The following is a 12,770-nucleotide window of genomic DNA, read 5'->3' as shown; positions in this document are numbered from 1 at the left end:
CTATAGAATGTTTAAACAGAAATTTCCAGATATTTGGTTATCCTTCTGTTATTGTGTCAGATAATGGACCGCCTTTCAGGAGTAATCAATTTGAGAAATTTTGTGAAAAGCATGGAATAAGATTGCTACATTCACCGCCTTGGAATCCGGAAAGTAATGGTTTAGCGGAAAGGTGGGTGCAGACTGTTAAAGGCTTATTAAGAAAGAAATATTTTCAAAGTAGAAATGTGGGACGTAGAATTGACTGGACAAAAAGTATAGATAGTATTTTATACTATCTAAGATTTTCGAAGTGGCAAAGATTAGGAATGTCTCCAGCAGAAAGAATTATGAGTTATCAGCCGAGAAGTATATTCAACTTACCAAATTGCCAAATAGATGAAAAGATAGAAAATAATAAATATGAGGCAGAATCTTGGATGCCAAGATCAGGAGAGATAGTTTGGGTAAAAAATTTTCCATCCTTAGTGCCTAAGTTTATAAAAGCTCAGGTGATTAAGAGAGTAGGAGCAAGGCTTTTAGAAGTGAAACTTAAAAATGGATTTACAAAAAGAGTGCACAGACATCAAGTGGGAAAGCTTAAGAACAACTATAAAGGTCAGAGATGGGAGGTTGAGAAGAAAGAAGAGGAGTTGGATGACTTTTGGACGTTTCCAATGTATACAGAGGCAGCACCAGGACATGGGGAACCAGAGGCAGTTGTACCTGCGGAAGCGAGGAACATAGAAAACAGAGAATTTCAAAGATCTTCTAGAAACAAGAAGGAGCCGGATAGACTACAACTTACCTTTGGTAACAAGACCTATGAATGATTTTTTTTGTTAGAGGGGGAGAATTGATAGAAGTTAAGAAAAAGATAAAAGATTGTAGAAAAGATACTGTGAACAAGTCGAGTTGGAGAGAGATTGTCTTTTGTCTTTGTTGAATGTCTTTCATGTAGTTTTTATAACATGAATTTATAAGTAAAATAAATGTTGTTTTGTTCGTTAACGTTTTGCCTAATTTAAAGATTATTACAGGCTCGTGCACATACCCCTCATGACCATGTAAAATCTCCTGCACATACAACATCCTATCTCTTCTTAATTTTCATAGCTCTCCTGCTTCTTTGTATTTGCATTACATACATGTAGATACGTCTAAAACGTCACACTTCTTGTTGTTCAAGTTGTCACCGGCGAACCCCATCTCCTCCTAAGACATGTTCCGTCCCTATTATTAGTCCTCCTATTTCCTTAGCTGCTATATCTCAACGTCCCGCACATTGCCCACCACCCCCTCCGACTGTTCGTCAACTTACAACTCCCACTCGCTTAGCTCCTCCTCTTCCCACACATATCACCTTCGATGATGGCTACTGTCTACCCACCCCTGTCATTTTTTTCTTATGTCACCTTCGACTCCAACCTTTACTCTTCCGCACTTAGGCGAACACCTTCTGTTATAACTTCCCCTTCCCTACGCTTGTCTGCTCCCCCTTGCAAAACGTCACCATCTGGCCATACTACACTCACGGCGTTTCTCAAGCATCTCTTCGGCAGTTCCGCATACAGCCAGTCACCCAGCAGTCGGTCAGCGAGGAATCATCATGGCGCAGCAGTCCTCCTGGAGCAGCTGTACAAGCAGCCAGCCAGCCAGCAGCCATCTATTGCGGACATCATGCAGCCGGCCAGCCAGGAGACCTCCTAATGCTGCAGACATCATACAGCCAGCCAGACATCATGCAGCAAGCTCATAAACATGTAGCCAGCAGACCACATGCAGCCTGCAGCTCAGCATACCACCAGCGGTCAGCATTCCAGCTGAACATGAAGCCAGACCAGTGCAGTACCAGCTATACCGACAGCTCCAATTTTTATTTTTTTATTTTTACTTACACATTATTATATACAGGGTTTTATTTTTCTTTACTCTATGTATCTTCAATTATTATTTCAAAATATATTTTCCATAACCATCTCTACTCTGCTTAATAACCACTCACAGTGGATACATCTTGGCCAGGGGAATGATGAAGGAATTGGGAGCATAAAGGTAGAAACATTAATTTGCCTCAAACATCGCTCTGAAGCTCACAAGTTGAACGCTCATTCACCCCACATTCCACCGGATGCAGAGCCGAGCAACAAGAATTTTCCATTTGGCTCTGCACAGTCAGCAAGGCAACGGCCCTCGCCAGCGGTGAGTGCACCTCCACTGTAAATTTCCATCTGCATCCAGGGATACCCCAGGTGCACAGTGGAGGGGCAAAGTCCACCAAGCTATGACTCAAATCCAATGTATAAAACTCCTGGAGATGGTAACTCGATCTCTCACTTCGCTCCAATATCACCACCAAACTGATCGACGAGAAGAGGACGACGGCCTGCTGAGAGATCGCGACACTACGAGACGGCAACAAGCGAGAAGTCCACAAGCAGTCCGGATTAAGCCAGCCGAAGAATCTGCAAGCCATAAAACAAGTCGCCGAATTGCCTGCCGTCTCTTATCGTCATCTTCGATCTCTCCAGCGGACACCTGTCACCGTCGCCTTGCCAGAAGCCGAGGGCCAGACCTACAGCAAGGGGTGAGTAGCGTTCAACATCACAGGCTCCCAACAATCCTTCATCAGCTTCCTTAAGGGTAGAGGTGGTTAGCCAAGTCAAACTTAAGACCTATCGTATTTATCTGAGCTACGTCCCGGCGTGACTCGATCCCGTACCTTACCCGACGTCACGCTACAATATATATGATGTAAAAAACGAGAGAGTGATAGAACAATTTTAATTGAATAGAATACAATACAATATATTTTTATTTATTTACTTCAGAGCAAAACTTTAGCCTTAGGGTACTCACCACCACCTAACCATTCAAATAGATATTATAATAAATAGGAAAAATATTAAAAATATATAATATTAATATATATATCAATTAACATTTATCACATTGTTTACTTGTATTATAGTGTCCATATTCTCTAGTATGGATATTGCAATCTAATATTTGCAATTTATTATCATTGCCATCAAGAGCTATTTTATTTTTTATTGTAGTATGCACACCAGCTAATTTGCTAGTCAGCTGATATGCAGACATCAATTTTATTTCATTTTTATTTTTTAAACAGTATAAGAAATCTTCTATTGTGAGTCTTGCTGTACATGTTCGATTCACACTCTTAGCATTTTTAATTTCTTCTTTCCCATCTATTTTCAGGCAATACATTTTTGGTCTGAATCCGGCAAATTCTGTTATTATAGACCCTGCTGCCTCATCTTTCATTTTCCCAGGAATCATCTGGTTTTTAAGACTGTATAATAGATCAATTTCTGAATAGTTGCTAAAATCGAAATATTTTTTCATAGCAAACAAATCACTCTACAAATCACGTGTTTCTATCACATATACAAAACTGTCAGTATCTATATAAGCTACTTCAATTTTATTTTTGTATCTAGGTTTCATAACATCATAATGAAATTTATACATCTCCAATTTAGCTAATTCTGGCACAGTAACACCCGCAGCTATTGGTGCATCACACATTACACTAATATTAGATTTTCAATAAGAGTCAGATCATCAGTAATTCTTGTAAAACCTTTGTATGTGGGATCGGCAATGAGCTTCAGGAGTTTTTTTTTGATCGGACACCAAATTACACCTCACTCGATTTATTTTGTTCTCTAGACATTTCCCATATATGGAGTTCCTCATTAATTTATAAAGATTTTTTCAACTTTAGAATTTGTTAGTATTCGATTGTCTGTATTTTTCTCAATATATTAAGCTAACCATTTTTCGTGGTCAAATTTTAACCCCTTATGAATTTTTATTAATTTCATATCATGTTTCAAATAATATTGTAACAGTCGATAATGAAGCACATAATTATTTTTGTTTTCAAATGATAATATCAATTTTGTTTCCTCTGTACCCGAAACTTTTTGAGAAACTTGTGCTATAGCTTATCCGTGGTGTTCGTCATGCAGATCTGATGGATATTCCAAATCACCTTCCAGTAGACAACCTTTTGGATGATCTTCAAAGCAGTTTAAGAAATCCCTGTTTTTAAGTTCTGTATCGGTCATCCATTCGTAATTACCAATTGGGAGTGATTGAGTAATGACATACCCATATAAATTATTCATATCAATATATAGAATATATTTATTATTTTCATTAGCATTATAATTAAATAAATATTTATTGTTTGCTTGTGCATATCTTAAGGGACACTGGACTATACCACCACGTTTACCAGATTCAACAAACATGAACTGATTGATATTGTTGATGAGACCAATTTCAACTTTTGTATTTAAAAGCATAGCCTGCCAGGATAAACCGGGTGTTGTATACATAAAAACAGGATCTATTTCATATAATTTAAAACAAGAATCTCGAAAAATCTCGAACACATCAGCCAACTGGAGAGTATCTAAAATCAAATATTTGTCATGATAATCCCCCATTGTTTTGCAATTTAGTGTTTTTCAGATTCTCTGTGCATATTGATAATCTTCCTCACTACATTCTTCATCTTGAAGTTTGTTATAAAATTTATCTTTTGATGGTAACCGTGTCTCATTAAATTTTTCCATATTATCTATGGAATCATACGGGAAGAATCCTTTTTTTGCAATTCTATCTTATCCGCACCAAAATATTCTTTTCTGTGAACATATTCATCATCGGTTAATTGACTCACCAGAGTAGCTAAACTGCTGGAAAGAAACTGATATGAATCCAGGAATCTAAGAAAAACTTTTTTTCCATTTTCTAATTTGATAGTTTTCTCTATGGCAATATATTTATCTTTACTGCGTGGTTAATATTTTCTGCATCATATCCCAATTCTTTGATAAATAAATGTGTGTCAAAATTTTGCAAATTGTGAATGAATACTGGAATGAAGTTAGGTTTTTGTATTTTCAAGTTACATGAATTACAAATTGTATGAATATATTCTCCATTAAAATGGTTGTGGTGTCGAACTTTTGGATAATTTGAATTAAAATTATTTTTACAGTATTTACATTGTATGGTATTATCATGTTCATGTTGTTGTTCTGATGTAAGATTTTTCATCGGTTCTATATTATGTAAGATTGCAGCAAGAGTTTTCACCCACTCTCGAAGTGTTTTGATAAGTATTTGAGATGAATCTTTGCCTCGATAAATATATGGAGGTGGATTATTTTTTCCATAAGTGTTTACTAATTTTAGTCCAAAGCTACAGGCTTCATGCTTAGCAATATTTGTTGTGTATGATGCATTCGAATCTGGGATATATGTTTCTATTGGTTTCTGCATTGTTTCGAAATCTGCATCAATTACAAATGGATGTTGTACCAATGAATTATAATTAGAAAAATTTATATTTTTGTATGATGGTAATTTGTAAGTTACATGAGGATAAAGATAACATTTTTTTAATATGTTCCTCTAATTCTTGTTTGCTTGATTTGTTACCCCTTCCATAAAATATTGACAAGCATCTATCACATATAGAAATTTTATTGTGATCTGATGTTATTTGTTTTCCTACCAATTTTGGGAGATCCTGTATGAGACAATAGTGGTTCTTGTTTCCCGTTGTAACATATAAAAATCTTATAATATGTGCACCATATGGTGGTGAATGGTGTCTGTGTATATAAATATCACGATTTTCATTATAACAATTAACATGCACAGCTATCGATTGATTATTGTACTGTTTATATTGTTTTTCAAATTGATCAATAGCTGAGATGTCTACTGGATGTATTATTCCTGACATGGATTTTTTAAATTTTGTTTCAAAATCTTTGTATTGGGAGACACGGTATTTATGATTTTTAACTGGATGAAAATATGCTACAATGCACCAGAGAAAACATTTATTATAATTATTTTGAATATTCAATACAGCTTTTTTGTTTTCAATCTGTTCAGGCAATTTAATATAACTAGATCCACCAAATGGGGTATATTTTGCTATTTTCAATTAAAGTTTATGGTTTGCGTCACAAAGTGACAAATCCGAACCTCTCCCTTGAAACTCTTGTTGTTTTAACTTAAGTTCTTCACAAATTCTATCATAAATATCATCTAATCGAAGAATGTCATTATAGTGTAAAATTAACACACGGGTAGGATGAAAATATTTTTCTTTTTCATTACGAGGATTTTTATACAAGGTGATCCAAAAAGGCCGCCCCTTTTCAATTGGTGAGCATAACTTTATTTAGGCGAATAATTGCAAGCTACAAGGACAGAAGTGTTGCACAGACATGGGAGTTTGATACAAGATATGTCAATCAGGTTGTGAATGTCACATCACATCACGTCTCACTTAAGTTTTGAATATAACATCACTCAGGTGAGCACCACCGTTGTTGGAGCACTCATGAAGCCGAGCCACGAAGCTACGCCGCAATGTATTCTCCAGTATAGCAACCGAAATAGCAGCGATTTCACGGCGGATGTTCGCCTCCAGTTCCTGGATCGTTCCTGGGCGGGTTTCGTAGACCCGGGACTTCAGGTATCCCCACAAGAAAAAATCAGCTGCCGTCAGATCCGGCGAACGTGCCGGCCAAGCCACGTTTCCATATCGGGAGATGAGGTGGCAGGGAAAAAGGTAGCACAATTTGGCAATGGACACACGGGCTGTGTGTGCCGTTGCACCGTCCTGTTGGAACCATGTGATCAGAGGAAGGCGTTGGAGTGCCGGCACGAGAAAGTCTTGGAGCATGGTCACATAACGCTCTTAATTGACAGTACGCGTGGCACCAGTGGCATCGCGAAAGAAGTATGGTCCGATGATTCCTGATGTACTGATCCAACACCACACAGTTAACTTGGGACTGTGCAACTCAAGCTGATGCAATCGCCGCGGGTTTTCTGTACCCCAGAAACGGCAATTCTGTTTGTTGACCGACCCCGATGGCAAAAAGTGTGCCTCGTCAGACATCAGAAGGTTGTCGACAATGCGTGCATCTTGTGCCAACATGTCGAGAAACGTGTCACAAAACTGAACACGTGCCACTTTGTCGGCTGCGGTCATTGCTTGCACTACTTGCACCTTATACGCTCATGTATGTAAATCCAAGTGTAAAATGCGATGTAAACTGGCATACGTCATATGCAATGCTTGCGATCTGCGATATTTGTTGTATCATACACAACATGATATAAAATGTCTTGTTTTTGGTTTAATTTAATTTGTTTGTTATTCGTTTTATTTTTATAATTAGGTTTTATATATAAAATATTTAGGTTAATATATTTAATTAAAAATAATTATAAATTTATATTATTAAAAAACTGTAAAAATAGAAAATTTTATAAAAAAATATACTATACACTGTAATAAATATTTACTCTTTATATATTTCTTCTCAAAACTATATAATTTTAGGTAATTAATTATTAACAAACCTCTTCTTACAACCTCTAATTCACAAATAATAATTTAAGATAGCAAAACCTTTATATTTATAACCTCAATTTACTAATCGGGAAATTCCCCTTAGCCAACCAATCAGCACAAGTCACATGACCTTGTGGGCATGACATTCCCGAGCCAGTATTATTGATGTGACATTGTTAACAGGTCAATGTTCACACGCAGCTGTAAGTACATCAATCTCCATACACGCACACTCAGTAATGTTGGAATGCAGAATTCTGGTGACAAGACTATTGATTTGTCTGAGTATAAACTTGGTTACATGAGAATCCATGTAACATTTCTGTTAATATCCAATTTGCTTAAAGTTACTGCTTAAGAAAAAGTTCTTTTTAAAATTAGACAAATCTGCAATAGAGGGGGATACAAAATAAATAAATAACATTTTTTTTAAAAAAATAGTAATTTATTTACATTTAGAATTTTTTAAAAAACGAAATTTTGAAAGATAAGGGGAAATTATCTAAATCTTGCGATTTTACTCTATGAAAATTGAATGTCGAAATCTTGCGTGAAGCAAATTTTCACTTTTTTTCACTTAGAAAAACAGCTAAATTTTTATTTTTGATCAAATTCCACTTGAAGAGATCAATATAAAATAGCTAGATTTTGGCGGGGTGGCCTACAACGTAGCATATACACTACTCAATCAACTCATTCTTTGGCTTTACAAAGTCAAATAATAATAATAACCCTGTATCACACCATAGGTTTCATTTTCCGTTATTTTTAAAAATATTTCTGGAAAATACTGCACTAACCCATGAGGAACTTTGAAAGAGGCACAGGAATAAAAATAAACCAAACTTTAAACTAAATGTGCATTGCACTGTACCTCCAAGGAAAAAAAAATAATCGCTGCCACCCCTTTGTTTCATAAAACAACAAGCATACACTTCTCTGTAGCTGTCACCTCACAGCATGCAGGCAACGCGATATTCAGGCATTGTGAAGGGGAGGGAAGAATCACAGGAACAGCGCTTGCCCATGTTAAAATCTTCCTTCGCTGATGCGGTACATCGGACAGCTTCCTCTTCGACGACATTAATGAGCATTTCTACATTCTAATTTCTTCATATAGGAGAAGTATTTATTTTACACGAGAGCGCTGAACTAAGCTTATATTACATTTCTTGGATCTGAAGTGAAATAAAGTAATAATTATTTTCCCACAATTGATGCATTCTCCGCGTGCATCGCGTGCTCCCAGAATACGCCTCTGATGGAAACGAATCGCGATGGATACATTTTGTTGTGAGTGACAGCGTTTATGAAAGAAAATGGTAATATGTATCTTACACCATTGGAAAGATTAGATTCAGAAGAATACGTAGATAAAATACAGGTTGCTTACAGGCGACAAGTTAAAGACGAAATGGAGAAACAAAGCAGACATTTTCGAAGGAAGTGACCGACAAACAATTGGCCGGAACTTACGATTTCTTCGGTTTAGTTACCATAGGCTTGCTGGCGAGTAAAGTAACGTGACGTTACATGTTCTTTGTCTGCGGTCAGAAATGTATTTCTGCTTTGTGTGTGATTGCAAACATTAGGCACGTGTTCTGCCTTCTACATCACTGGCAATTAAAATATAGTATGTACAATGCATTTTCTCGCTCAGAAGAAGGGGTATATTAGTCCATCATAGTCAATTGATATCTCCAGAAATGTTTGTAGGGGTGGTCAGGCGATTGACAAATTTGAATAGTAGTAGTAGTACTAGTAGTAGCACAGACAAGGAATATACTTCTTTGTCTGTGGTAGTGATATTAGCAGTGCTTCAAGTGGTTTCATTCAACAACCTGAAAGTGAACCACAGTGAATAAACACGACTACTGCCACTACAAATAATAATAACAACAACTCCGCTTTATATTCAGATTTTTACCCCAACCCGTGTGCCAGTTGACAACATTTGTATATTTTTGGAGAGCTTATAAAACGAGGAAGTTTTTTCCGTAATTTTTACACTAAGTGTGTTACCATTTTTTTGAGTAATCCTCTTCGATTTAAACGATAATTTCCAAATTTCTTCATGACGTGTGCACCAATGACTGTTTCTTTCTGTGGGTATGGGAATTTTGGGCATGGATTTTTTTTTCCAGTAGTCACTCATTCGTCAGCTGTTAGCAACATTTCAATTGAGTAACCAGGGAGTGGTAGTTTTTTCACCATTAGTAGTTGTTTGGTCGCAAGTCGGAATATGTCACGAAAATCTACAAACTGCAATAAGTCGAAACCCATTAACTTCCGACCCCTGGCGCATAGGGTCAAATTTGTTGCAAATGTGCTCTAGTATTACCCCTTTCCAGGAATAGGTCGAATTACCAATCACCCTGTATATATATATATACAGGGTGTCATTTTAATGGCGCCCACGGACCACAGATTCGTATAGAGGACATCAAAACAAACAACTTTCCTCAATAACATTTCTCTCGTTGGTGCGTAGTTTCGGCGCTACAGTCGTTCAAAAAAGCCGGTTTTGCCGCCTGAATGCTGGCAACCACACACAACATTTGATTGCATTTGTGACGTCATATCCCGTCGTGAAGCGATGCGTTCCAGGGTTACCAGGAACACACATATTCTATGAAAAATTACATAGCTACAATCAGCCACATTATGTACCGTAAACAAAATGAGAAAACACGTTCTGTAACCTAACAGAAACTAGACAAACGATACGAAAAATGTTAGAAAGAAATAGAATTCAAGTGGAAATGGTCAAATCGAATTTTGTCTCAGCTTACATGTCAAATATTTGCAAATCTAGTTACCAAGTTGGAATCTACAATTTAGTCTATCCACTTCGTCCTTCTGATACTAGTTGTCTGTGACACACTGAACAGATGACAAAATAGAAATGAAAGAACTCAAAATTCCGAAGGTAAGCAACACATAATATAATGTATATTCAGGGCATTTTGACGCAAGTGGCAAAATTGGTTGAAAAGACAGGGATATAAGTATAACTAATACAAGCTCTCCGACAACTGTGTTTATCTATGCACCGGATACACATGTAATAATTAGTTTGCAACTGCGAACAGGGCAGTATATTCGTTACTGATTCATCTTACGTTGCTACTGTGGTTGTAAATGTTTTAGCCGTAATGTAACAACGTGAACCTCGGATACTTCCGTTATCAGCACAAAAGTACCACAAGGAATCTGGACACAAACCTGTAGATATCAAATTTGCAACTAATTAGATTTGCAAATATTTGACATGCAGTTGGGCGTAAACAGCCACATGTAAGCTGCAAGGCGAATAAAATTTATTGTTGTTGATATTTGACATGTAGGCTGAGACAAAATCCGATATTGACACTTCATTTTGAATACTTTTTTACCATTTCTCATATCGTTGGTTCACTTCCCCCTTCTCCTGAGATGACTGCTCATCATCTAGCTGGTACTCTATGATGTTCGGTCTACTGGAAGCGTTTCTCGCTTCGTTTTTCAGCTAATCATATGGTTGGTAGTTTGTCATTTTCACAAAATTTGTGTGTTCCTTGCAACCCTGCCGTGCGGCGTTTCGCCTCAAGAAATTACGTCACAGATACGATCAAATGTTGTGTTGGGTTGCCAGCATCCAGGCGGCAAAACTGTCTTTTTTGAACGGCTGTAGCGTCGAATAGACGCACCAATGAGAAAAATGTTACGGAGAAAAGTTGTTTGTTTTGATGTCCTGTATACGAATCTGTGGTCCGTGGGCGCCATTAAAATGACACCCTGTATATATATATATATATATATATATATACCTAGTCTTACAATAAATACTATCCCAAAGTTGTAAGTAAATAGACACAAAATGGTAAGAGATATTGTAATATCAGAATAACATGAGGTGCATGGATGCATTATGAACCAAAATCACAAATAATTATTCGAAATGGCCACCTTTAGCACTGACACACTTCTGAAGTCTTCGTGGCAATTGAATTACGCAACACATCGACTGGAAAATGAGCAACTGCCTTCAGAAGAGACCGACCACTTTAAACTTTCAATATTGGGATGTCTCTTCTTCCAAGCCATCTCCTGAAGCTTGGACCACAATTTGTAGTACAAAGGGTATAGGTCCGGACTTGCAGAAGGCCAATCTGAAGTGGAAATTAAGTCTGGAACATTTGCTACGAGGGCATGCTCCATTTCTGTGAACAAGGGGTAAAAACATCAGCCAAAGTGTACCAGCAGACAGTGCTTGAGAAACTATGCAAGAATCTTACCGACATCATCTTCCATGGAGAGAACTGGAGCTTCCAGCAGGACTCAGCCCCAGCACACAAAGCACGCACCACCCAGCAGTGGTTGGAAGCAAATGTTCCTGACTTCATTTCCACGTCAGATTGGCCCTCTGCCAGTCCAGACTTAAACCCTTTGGACTACAAATTGTGGTCCAAGCTTCAGGAGATTGCTTGCAAGAAGAGACATCCTAATATTGACAGTTTAAAGCGGTCTCTTCAGAAGGCAGCTGCGGAGTTTCCACTTGATGTGTTGCGTAATTCCATTGATGAGTGGCCATGAAGACTTCAGAAGTGTGTCAGTGCTAAAGGTGGCCATTTCGAATAATTATTTGTGATTTTGGTTCATAATGCATCCATGCACCTCATGTTATTCTGATATTACAATATCTCTCACAATTTTGTGTCTATTTACTTACAACTTTGGGACAGTATTTATGGTAAGACTATGTATATACCTAGTCTTACCATAAATACTGTCCCAAAGGTGTAAGTAAATAGACACAAAATGGTGAGAGATATTGTAATATCAGAATAACATGAGGTGCATGGATGCATTATGAACCAAAATCACAAATAATTATTCGAAATGGCCACCTTTAGCACTTACAAACTTCTGAAGTCTTCATGGCCGCGCATCAATGGAATTACGCAACACATCGACTGGAAAATGAGCAACTGCCTTCAGAAGAGATCGACCTCTTTAAACTGTCAATATTGGGATGTCTCTTCTTCCAAGCCATCTCCTGAAGCTTGGACCACAATTTGTAGTCCAAAGGGTATAGGTCCGGACTTGCAGAAGGCCAATCTGAAGTGGAAATGAAGTCTGGAACATTTGCTATGAGGGAACGCTCCATTTCTGTGAAAAAGGGGTAAAAACATCAGCCAAAGTGTACCAGCAGACAGTGCTTGAGAAACGATGCAAGAATCTTACCGACACCATCTTCCATGGAGAGAACTGGAGCTTCCAGCAGGACTCAGCCCAAGCCCACAAAGCACGCACTACCCAGCAGTGGTTGGAGGCAAATGTTCCTGACTTCATATCCACGTCAGATTAGCCCTCTGCCAGTCCAGAC

The sequence above is a fragment of the Lepisma saccharinum genome, chromosome 4 (assembly GCF_977018435.1).
Source record: "Lepisma saccharinum chromosome 4, izLepSacc3.1, whole genome shotgun sequence".
Taxonomy (NCBI): Eukaryota; Metazoa; Arthropoda; class Insecta; order Zygentoma; family Lepismatidae; genus Lepisma; species Lepisma saccharinum.
This window is presented reverse-complemented; position numbering follows the sequence as displayed.